This window comes from Macrotis lagotis, chromosome 1 (assembly GCF_037893015.1).
Source record: "Macrotis lagotis isolate mMagLag1 chromosome 1, bilby.v1.9.chrom.fasta, whole genome shotgun sequence".
In the NCBI taxonomy this organism is placed as follows: Eukaryota; Metazoa; Chordata; class Mammalia; order Peramelemorphia; family Peramelidae; genus Macrotis; species Macrotis lagotis.
This window is the reverse complement of record NC_133658.1, coordinates 905,086,261-905,098,199: the sequence shown is the minus strand read 5'-3', so window position 1 is coordinate 905,098,199 and position 11,939 is coordinate 905,086,261. Positions and strand designations below refer to the sequence as shown.

At 39.0% G+C, this 11,939-nt stretch overlaps 1 pseudogene; it reads left to right on the top strand.

Moving 5' to 3' along the window:
• Positions 1-8,674: 8,674 nt before the first annotated feature.
• LOC141510753 (U6atac minor spliceosomal RNA) lies at positions 8,675-8,795 on the top strand (annotated as a pseudogene).
• The last annotated feature ends 3,144 nt before the right edge of the window (positions 8,796-11,939 follow it).

Sequence of the window (11,939 nt, the reverse complement as noted above, 5' to 3'; positions counted from 1 at the left end):
CCCGGAGACATCCAGGCTCTCCCGGAGCGGTGGGGCTCCCGGTGGCCGCCCAGGGACGGAGGGCAGGCTAACAGCCCCTGCCCCTGCCCCTGCCCTGGTCCCGGCCTGCGGGTGGCGAGGACCCCGCCTAGCTATTTACAGACTGCCTTCGTCTCCATGGAAATGCCATCTCCTTGGAAACCGCTGGAGAGAGGGGCTGGCGGGGCGGGGGGCGGCAGGTGAGCCGGCTTTGCCCGCCGAGGCTGAGCCTGGGCGCGGGGCGCGAGGTGGCCCCGATCCTCCGGTCTAGGCGGCCCAGAAAGCCTGGTCCGGGATGGAGGCGAGGAGCCAGGGACGCCTGAATTTCAGGGAGCAGTTCAGCACAAAGGGGCTCTGCCCGCACGGGGCCCCAGGCCTCCTGCAGGCTGTGCCACGGACACAAAGTAGGGGAACAGCACCACCGGCCCCAAGTGGCCGCGGGGGCACCGTGCATCGAGTCACCATCCTCCACCAATGAGGACAGGCTTATGCAAATGATCGACTCACCCAACCCCTCTAGATTTGTTTTTGTTTGCTTCTTGGTTGAGAGGGGCGGCTGATTTTTTTCCTTTTTCCTTTTTTCCTATAATTCCAGCCATAAGAAACCTGTAAGCACTTCATAAAAGGTCATGGGTTACCTGAATGAGTATCTACAGGTCTCCCCCCCCCTCACTCTTAGGCTCCCTTCCTTGGGATCCTCCTGAGCCATGGGGAAAGAGCCTTAGAAGCAGTAACAGGCAGGTTTCATCTTTACGTCAGGAAACATCCTCATAATGAGAGTTGTCTCTGAATGTCTGTGAAGTTCTCTCTAACTGGCCATCTCCAAAGGCTAGTGAGACTGGACTTTGTGGCAGACACTGTAGAGAGAGCAGTGTGGGCCAGAGCTGGGCTGGACTGGACGATGCCTCTGAGGATCCATCCAGCTCTGAGAGTTCTCTGGTTCTGTGCCTCTTTCTGCCTTGGAGAGGGAGCCCTTATTGTTTGTTTTGCTTTGTTTTGTTTTGTTTTGTTCTCTCTCTCTCTCTCTCTCTCTCTCTCTCTCTCTCTCTCTCTTTCTCTCTCTCTCTCTGGCCTTTTTGCAAGGTAATGGGGTTAAGTGACTTACCCAAGGTCACACAACTAGCTAAATATCACGCGACTTGTCCTTCATTCTCAAAAAGGATCGTGACCTCAGGGAGGGAGATGACCGTGACTGGCATGCATTGAATTGCATTTGAGTAAGGCAGGGCTGTGCAAAGTGACCAGCCTCACTTTCTCCTAAAGGGCCAGCTGGTCCAGTGGCCAGATGTGAATCAGGATGGCTGGAGATAGCCCTGGATGTGGGGCAATCATGGTGAAATGAATCTCGTATCAAGTGTCTGAGGTTGGATTTGAACACAAGACCTCCTAACTCCAGAGCCAGTGCTCTATTCCTAGCTGCCTAGAGGATCCTTCTCCACCTTCTCAATGCTCTGACCCCAGAGGGGACTTCTTAGGTTCTGTTGAATTTTTCTGCTACTTCTTTTGGGAAGTATGACCTTCTACTAACCAAGTTATCTCCTGAACAAAGCCTTGGGTATCCCTACAAGCTTCCTGAGAATGGTTTTCTTTCCTTGGTGAGGAAGGAAACTCCTACCCAAAGGAAGCAAAATCATTGGGGCAAGAAGCAACACAAGGGCAGCCCAATTAGAATTGTTTCCCAAAGTTCGTCTATTTTATTTTTTCAACATTCATCCATGTGCATATGCATATTTTTAAGTTACAAAATTCCCTTCATCCTCCCTTCCCACCCCCCTCCCCTCAGTGGCAGTCAGGTGAATATATTTTTGATATATTTTTGATAAACATGTTTACAGATTAGTCATTTTCAATATGAGGAATTAGGATTAAAGGAAAGAGATTCATAAAAGAACTTTTATAAAGTGTTCAATTAGGTTCTGAAAGGTGGTTTCTTTGTTTTTGTTTTGTTTTGTTTTTTTCCTCTGGATGGAGATAACATTGTCCAAAGGCAGTGTAATACAGTTGCCCAAGCTCTCTAAACTGCTTCAATCAGTTGATCATCTCACATGTTGCTATTAATGTGTCCATTGTTCTCTTGGTTCTGCTCCCTTTGCTCAGCATCAGATCCTGTAACTCATTCCACGCTTCTCTAGAAACCCACCATTTATGGTTTCTTATAGAACAATAATATTCCATGGTATTCATGTACATTAACTTGTTCAGCCATTCCTCAATTGATGGGTTTCTCTCAATTTCCAGTTCTTCACCACTACAAAAAGAGCTGCTATGTATATTTTGAAACATGTGGGACTTTGCCCATTTTCTATGGTTTCTTCTGGATATAGGCCTAGAATTGTAATTGCTGGGCCAAAGGGAATGAACATTTTTATTGCTCTTTGGGCATAGTTCCATATTGCTCTCCAGAATGGTTGGCTCAGTTCACTACTCCACTAGCAATATATCAGTGTCCCAATCCTCCCACAACTCTCCAACATTGCTCATTTTCCTTTTTTTCCTAATCTTAGCCAATCTGGTGGGTGTGTGGTGATACCTCAGAGTTGTTTTAATTTGCATTTCTCTAATCAATAATGATTTGGAGCATTTTTTCCATATGATCATAGATAGCTTTAATTTTTTCTTTTGAAAACTGTCTTTGACCATTTGTCAATTGAGGAATGACTTATACCCTTATAAATTTGATGCAATTCTCTTATATATTTTAGAAATGAGACCTTTATCAGAACTCCTAGTTGTCAAGATTGTTTCCCAGTTTTCTGCTTCCCTTTTAATTTTGGCAGTAATTGATTTTATTAGTGCAAAACCTTTTAAATTTAATATAGTCAAAATCATTCATTTTGTAGTTTATAATGTACTCTAATTTGTGTTTGGTAATAAATTTGTCCCCTTTCCATAGATCTGATAGAGCATTTCTTGGTCTATTAATTTATCTATGGTGTCACCCTTCATCTCTAAATCCTGTACACATTTTCACTTTATTTTGGTAGTCTTTTCCAGTTTTCCCCAACAATTTTTGTCAGTTCTTATCCCAGAGGCTGATGTCTTTGGGTCTGTCAAACAGTAGATTGTTGTAGTCATTTACTAAGGTTTCTTTTGAACTTACTGATTCATTACACTATTTCCTAACCTCTACCAGACAGTTTTGATGACTGCTGCTTTATAGTATAGTTTGAGATCTTACTTTACATTTTTTTCATCAGTTCCCTTGCTATTCTTGACCTTTTGTTGCTCCAGATGAATTTTGTTAACTATTTTTTCTAGCTTGGTAAAATAACTGTATGGTAGTTTGATGAGTATGGCACTGAATGAGTAATTTAATTTGGGTATATTTGTCATTTTTCTTATATTAACTCAACCTAACCATGAGCAATTTACATTTTCCAAATACTTAGATCTGACTTTATTTGACTGAGAAGTGCTTTATAATTGTGTTCATATATTTATGGTTTTGTTTTGAGAGGTAGATTTTCAAGTATTTCATGTTGTCTATAGTTACTTTAAATGGAATTTCACTTTCTATCTCTTGCTCTTGGGCTTTGTTGTTTATATATAGAAATGCAGATGATTTGTGTGTGTTAATTTTATATCCTGCTACTTTGCTGAATTTGTTGATTATTTCAAGATTTTTTTTTGGATAATTTTCTCAGGTTCTCTAAGTATACTATCATATCATCTGCAAGGAGTGAAAGCTTTGCTTCTTCATTGCCAATTCTGATTCCTGCAATTTTTTTCTGCTCTAATTGCTACAGTTAGCATTGCTAATACTATATTGAATATAATGGTGATAATGGGCATCCTTGTTTCACCCCTGATTTTATTGGAAATGCTTTGACTTTATTCTCTTTACATATAATATTGGTTAATGTTTTTTAGATACTATTTATTATTTTAAGGAAAATTCCATTTATTCCTAAACTGTCTGGTGTTTTTGATAGGAATGGAAGCTGTATTTTATCAGAGGCTTTTTCAACATCTATTGAGATAATCATGATTTCTGTTGGTTTTGCTATTGTTATGTTCAATTATATCGAGTCTTTTCCTAATATTGAACCCTCCCTGCCTAACTAGTATAACTCCTACCTGATCATGGTGTATTATCCTTGTAATAACTTGCTTTAGTCTCATTGCTAAGATTTTCTTTAAGATTTCTATATTAATATTCATTTGGGAGATTGGTCTACAGCTTTCTTTGTTTTGGTTCTTCTGGGTTTAGGTATCTGAATCAAGTTGGTGTCATAAAAGAAATTTGGCAGAACTCCTTCTCCTATTTTTTGAAATAGTTTATGTAGAATAGGAAGTAATTTTTCCTTAAATGTGTGTGGTAGAATTCACTTGTAAATCCATATGGACCTGGAGACTTTTTCTTAGGGAATTTATTAATGATTTCTTCAATTTCTTTTTCTGAAATGGGGTTATTTGAATATTTTATTTCCTCTTCTATTTATCTGGGCAGTTTGTATTTTTGTCAATATTCATACATTTCACTTAGGTTATCAAATTCACTGGCATACAGTTCAGCAAAGTAGCTCCAAATTATATCTTTAATTTTCTCCTCATTGGTGATTAGCTCACCCATTTTGTTTTTGATGTTGGTAATTTGACTATCTTCTTTCTCTTTTTAATCAGATTAACCAAAGGTTTGGCTATTTTATAGGTTTTTTCACAAAACCATCTCTTAGTTTTATTTATGAGATCAATGGTTTCCTTGCTTTCAATTTTTATTAATCTCTCCCATGATTTTCAGAATTTCTTATTTGGTATTTAATTAGATAGCTTTAATTTATTCTTTTTCTAGTTTTTTTTAGTTGCATGTCCAATTTATTGATTTCCTCTTTCTCTATTTTATTCACATAGCACCCAATCAGAATTAAAATGAAATTGGAAAGGGCAGCTAGCTGGTGTAGTGGACAGAACACCAGCTCTGGGGTCAGGAGGATCTGAGTTCAAATTTGACCTCAGTCACTTATACTAGCTGTTCAATGTTAAGCAAATCACTTAATCCTATTGCCTTAATCCTATATGTAATTGGAAAATGTCATCAAAATAAGTAAAAATATAATGTGATATAGATAATACAAAGCTTGTGGTTTTCTCAAAACTATGTGACCAGCTTCCATTTTTATATAAGTTTGATATATAGAGAATCAAAACTGGTTGATAAAAAGTTGCCAAATTATCTGATTGATAAAAATAGTTGCCAAATCTTTTCCTCATATACAAATGGAAATTGAATTTAAAAAATAAATAAATCAGATCCATCCATCCCACTTAACATAACAAACAAAATACTTTAGCTCTGTTTTTTCTCCTATCTCTTAGACCACTCCTCAGATTCCTTAGCTGGATTATTCTTCATAGGCATGATCATCCCCCTAAGCAGGAGTATCTTCTGGGATCCTGTCTTATTCATCTTCACTTCCCTCACTACTCTCTGTCCTGATAATCTTGGTTCACACAGGTTCTATGACCATGTTTATGCAAATGACTCCCAGAACTAGAGATATAGCTCTTGTTTCTCCCCAGAGGCCCCAGACTTTCCTTCTCTAGGCATTGAAAACTCAGAAAAAGCAGAACTCATTATCTTTTCCTCAAACCCTTCTCAAAACATATTTGTTTCCACCAAGTGTTCCCACCATCTGGAGTTGTGAACCATTGTTTAGCCATTATGGAAAACAATGTGGAATGATGCTTAAAAGAGTATAAAACTATGCATGTCCTTTGACCCAGAAATACTACTATTAAATCTATATCCCAGGGTGGCTAGGTGGCACAGTGGATAGAGCACTGGCCCTTCAAATCCAGCCTCAAACACTTAATAATTACCCAGCTGTGGGTCACTTAACCCCATTGCTTTGCAAAAACTAAAAAAAAATTAAAAATAAATAAATAAATGAATAGATAGATAGATAGATAGATAGATAGATAGATAGATAGATAAATCTATATCCTAAAGAAATCAAAGAAAGTATCAGAAGGCTCTAACACAGGTCTGATACAAATAGACCACCTGAACATTTGGGATGGATTCTCTAAGTTTGCACATCTTGCATTTCTTTTGATCCATGACAATTCTGTTTTTCTCCAAGAGCACAACACCTTCTCTGATGGGGATATGCCATTCTGGGCAGTCCTCTGCCAGTGTTTCCCATATCACACAGTCAATTCTAAAGTTCTTCAGAGAGACCTTGAGAATGTCCTTTTATCATTTTTTTTCTGACCACTTGTGAACACTTGCCCATTTTGAATTCTCCATTAAACAGTTCTTTGGGTTTGCTTATCTTTGGTATTCAAACAGTGTGGCCAACCCATTAGAGCGGCACTCTCTGTTACAGAATTTTCCAACTGAAAGCTAGAGAGAGTCTGAACTAGGGTACTGCCCATGTGAATAGAGAAAAGGGGGCAAACTGAATAGATGATGGAAAGGTAGAAGCAACAAAAGTTGAAAACTGGCTGGATAAGAGGGTGATGAGTGAAGTAAAAGGTCAAGGATAGTACCAATGCTATGGACTAGAGATCAGAGATGGTGATGATGATGATGATGATGATGATGTTAACAGGAATAACAGCAACAACAACACCAACAGGAAGATATATTTATCAAGCTCCTAATATGCTGAATGTTATGCCGAATGTTTTATAAATAGTATCTTACTTGATATAATAATCATAATTATAATAATGATAACAACAATAGAAAGAAGGGAGCAAATATTAAAAAATATTTTAAAAAACCATCTTTGACTCTGGACTTTTATTGGCAAGGTGATGAAGCTTTTTGGTATGCTACCCAGATTTGCTATCAATTTTCTTCCAAGGAACAAGCAGTTTTCAAATTTCCTGCCTGCAATGATCTTTGGGCCCAAGAATATAAAATCTAATACTACTTACATTTCTTCTTCCTTCTATTTGCCAAGAAGTGATAGAAATTGTTGGTATGATCATTGTTTGTCTGTTTTTAATCTTAAACTTGAACTCAGATTTTACATTATCCTCTTTCATCCTCATGAGGAGGCTTCTGAATTCCTCTTCATTTTCTGCCATCAAAGTGGTATTGTCTCCATATCTGAGATTGTTGATATCTCTCCTGGAAACCTTAATTCCAATTTTTCATTCATCCATTTTTTTTATTTTGCCTGTTGTACTCTGAATGTAAGTTAAATAAATAGGGTGACAACATGGAACTTTATTGTACTTCTTGTCCAGTCTTAAACCAATTAGTTTGTTCCATTGTTCAATTCTAACTATTGCTTCCTGGCCTACATACAGGTTCCTCAGGGGACAAGTAAGATGATCTTGTTTTCCCATCTTTTTTGAGGACTTGCCACATTTTGTTGTGATCCACACAGTCAAAGGCTTTAGGGTAGTTAACAAAGCAAAAGTGGATTTTTTTACCTGGAACTCCCTTGTTTATAATTCAGTAAATATTGGCAATTTGGTCTCTAGTTCTGCTGCTTTGAAAATTAGTCTGCTCTTCTGGGAATTCTCAGTTTGCAAATTGCTGAAGCATAGTTTGCAGAATCTTAAGCATAGCCTTTGTGGCATGTGAAATGAACCCAATTATTCTGTAATTTGAACATTCCTTGGCATTGCCCTTCCTTAGGATTGGCACACAAATGACTTTTTTTCAGTAGCCACTGTTGTGTTTTCCAAATTGTCTGGCATATTGAGTGTAACTCTGTAACAATGTCATCTTTTAGGATTTTAAAAACTTAACTAGAATTCTGTTATCTCCACTATACTTATTGTTAATAATGCTTCTTCAAGCCCACTTGACTTTATTCTCCAAGATGTCTGGCTCTCAATCATTATTCTCCCCATCCTTGTAGTATTCTTATATAGTCTTGCCACCTCTTAATCATTTCTGCTTCTGTTAAACTTCTACCATTTTTTGTTTTTTAACAAGCCCATTTTTACCTAAAACTTCCCCTTGATATTTTTAATTTTCTTGAAGAGCTCTCTTGTCTTTCTCATTCTCTTTTCCCTTCTATTCTCCCTTCTCTGCTGGAGAAGGAAATGTCAAACCACTCCATTGACTTTTCCAAGAAAATCCCCTGGACAGTACTAAAATGACAGAAGAGGTGACAACAGCAGATGAACCTCTCAAGTTGGAAGCTGTATAATATGCTACTGAGAAAGAGTAGAGAAAACTAGAAATAGTTCCAGTTCTAATGAAGTGACTGGATGGAAGCTAAAAGGAAGATCAGATATGGATACATCTGATGATGAAAGAAAAGCCAAGTCCTATAAAGATCAATATTGTATTGAAACCTGTGAACTAAGGATAAGCTAGATGTGGTCAAACAGGAGATGGAAAGATTAAACATTGGCATTTTGAGTGTCAGTGAATTTAAATTGACTGGCATGGGTGAATTTAATTCAGATGATCATTACATATAATATTGTGGGTACAAATCCTTTAGAAGAAATGGAGTGATCCACCCAAGAAAATGGAGTCAATAAAAGGGTAAGAAAAGTCATACTGAGGTAGAATCTCAAAGATGACCAAATGATATATTAGAATCCAAGATAAACCATTCAAAACATTACAGTAATACAAGTCATGCTCTAGCCATTGGTGCCAAAGAGATAAAAATTGATCAGTTCTATAAAGACATACAACAGCTTCTAGACTGGCATCCCGTTCCTAGTTTTTAACTAAATGTTGTATGAAAGGAGAGAAAGTTAGCACTCCCCTTGATCAGGATGGAAGAGGTCCTAATGGCCTTTACAACACATATTCAGTAAGGCATTGCCACCTACTCTGTGGCATATAGTTTTTAGCTGAATGTATATGAGTTATTCTCCTGTCAGGGACCCAGCTCTGGACCCTGGCCACCTATGGGCTAGGAGATGCCTGGGGGTGTGAACCCACCCACATGGGTGCTGGGAATGCCCCAGTAACAGGAGTAGCTCCTCCCCTGTTCTTCCCTTGCCACCTATGGGCTAGGAGATGCCTGGGTCCCTGACATTCTCCAAACTGTTGGATAATCTATTCAGGAGGAGCTGGGGCATCTTACTATTCTTATTTAGAAGGAACTCAAGTTTGATAACAAATTCAGGAACTATAAGGAGGGAAGCCTTGGCCTTGTAGTTGGGGGACCTAAGTTCATACTTACTATACTAGTATGGCTTTGGCCAAGTCACTTTACCTGCTGGTCCTCAATTTCCCCATCTGTAAAATGAGGGTATTGGACAAGATGATGTGTAAGGATCCCAAAGTTCCCTTCTCAGCATCAAGGAGGGTCATAGGGTTAGAACTAGAAACTTCACTGTCACTTGGCCCAACCTCCTCATTTTATTGTTGAATTTGGACTGCTAGGTGACTCCGCAGTAGATAGAGCCCTGGGCCTGTAAAGAGGAACACCTGAGTTAAAATCTAACCTCAGACACTTACCAGCTGTGTGACCCTGGGTAAATCACTTGATCCTATTTGCCATCATTTCCTTATTTGCCACCTTATCTGTAAGATAAACTAGAGAAGGACATGACAAATCACTTCAGTAGCTTTTCCAAGAAAACCCCAAATGGGGTCACAAAGAGTCAGACACAACTGAAAATGACTGAACAGAAGTCAAAAGTATTGCAGTCTCCTAGGGGATTTTCCATGACGTACAATTGGATTGAAGAAGCACAAAGCTATATCCCAATATGGTCACTGTAATGGCAGTAAGTTGACTTTAGATACAGTCCATTAGCTACAATTCCCCTCCATATTTCCCTTTGCTAAACAAAGCTGAACAAATATTCCTAGAGGACTTTTCACTGTTTGGAAAAGAGTTGGGCTGAGTCTATCCATAAATATGTCAGAAATTTAATATGCAAAATATATTTTTTCTCATGTGAAAACTGTATAATTGTTAGAATAGTCTCTAGTGAGGTGAATTTCTTTTTTCTGAAAAGAAACAGCTTCATCCTGAATTCTGAAAGTTTCTGTTGGGAACCAGAAACATCATCCTATCTCAGTGAGAATTGTAGTCTGGGCTAATATTTGGCCAGTGGTTAGGGTCAGAGTGATCAGGGTAAGGAAAATGAAAATCTATTGTGGCCCATGGAATTCTTTTTCATGACTGCATATAATACAAAAGCAAATGAGTTCTGGGGTGGCTAGGTGGCATAGTGGATAAAGTACCGGCCCTGGAGTCAGGAGTACCTGGGTTCAAATCCAGTCTCAGACACTTAATAATTACCTAGCTGTGTGGCCTTGGGCAAGCCACTTAACCCCGTTTGCCTTGCAAAAACCTAAAAAAAAACAAAAAACCCAAATGAGTTCTCCATTATTTTGAGTGGGTTTTTCTGGGAACCTCAAAGAAGGTGGAGTGAGGCTGGGAGGAGAGAGAAAGCGAGGAGCAAACAGCTCATTCCCCAGTAGTCTAGAGTTAGTCTCGTCTTATCATTAAGCCTCAGTTTCCCTGGAGGGAAATGGTGATGACAGACAAGTCTCCTAACCTCTCTGGACCTCAGTTTCCTCATCTGTAAATTGGTGAATTAAAATTTCTTAAGCGTTTATTATATATCAAACTCTATGCTGAGAACTGGAGATACAATTTTTAAAAAGGAAAGATAGTCCTTCCCTAAAGCAGCTTACAATGTAATGAGAGAAGGAAACTGAAAGGGCTGGTTAGATTAATCCAAAAGAGTGCAATCAGGTGGGAAATGAACCAAGTGGGCCGGCTGGGAGCCTTTCTAAAATGGGAGCTTTTTGCTTCTGTCCAATCTGTACCAACAATGACTTCTTTGGTTTCTCCAAGGCCAAATTCCAAATTCCAAATCAAATCAAATCAAATATATCAAATTCCTTGCAAATGTTACATCTCTGTTTAAATATTAATTCTTGTTCTTAATTTGTGTTTTCCTATGATAGCATGAGCTCTCAGGCTTGCTCCTCTCTTCTGGGGTCACAAGAGGGAGCTCTGTACTCATCCTATCCAAGCGCATCTTAGCCAGAGTTAGAGCCAGAGGATAACTTTCAAGTAGAGAGACCTTCCTTTCCCCAACAGTGAAAGAACCTCAGTTCCAAGACAACAAATTAATAGAAGAAGGCCAAATGTGAAAGCAGCAGGAATTTTATTTCTACTCCTTCCCACCCCACTCCCAATCATCGGACTCAGTATTTGTCAACCTCTTAACCAGGGTCAGGGTGGGAAGATTTATGGGTAAGAATCAGTCTTTGTGGGGCAGCTAGGTGGCGCAGTGGATAAAGCACCGGCCCTGGAGTCAGGAGTACCTAGGTTCAAATCCGATCTGAGACACTTAATAATTACCTAGCTGTGTGGCCTTGGGCAAGCCACTTAACCCCATTTGCCTTAGAAAGAAAGAAAGAAAGAAAGAAAGAAAGAAAGAAAGAAAGAAAGAAAGAAAGAAAGAAAGAAAGAAAGAAACCTAAAAAAAAAGAATCTGTCTTTGTGTTTCCATATCTGTAGGTGTGAGCATATATGTGCCTTTGCATAAGAAGACCTGAGTTCTCAGGCTTTACCCATCCTGTGACCTTGGACAGGTCCTGACTCCTTTCTGAGCCTTAGTTTCTCCATCCCTGGTGTTTGCAGGCCTGTATATTTCTCCATACTGATCTGGACTGGAAATATAATCCAATGTGATTTTTTTCTTAGTTTTCCCAATCAGAACATGATCTAGTGCATTTTTTTTAGATTATTGTGGAGGTATTTTATTGGGGAGCTCTGCAATATTTCCTTCTTGATACTGTTCCATTTTGGATCTCCTCACTAATCCAGTCTATCTCATTCAATCTTACCTACCTCTCTTAGACAGGAAGGACAATTTCATCCCAGCCAGGAGTCCTGAGTTGTGAAAATCAGACAATTATGCCCTTAGGAGCCCTGAAGTCTTGGAAAACAGCAGATTGTTAGAATGCTTAGTATTGCGTTTACAAATATCCGCCTTTCCCCCCACCCCAGTTTTGCCTTCTG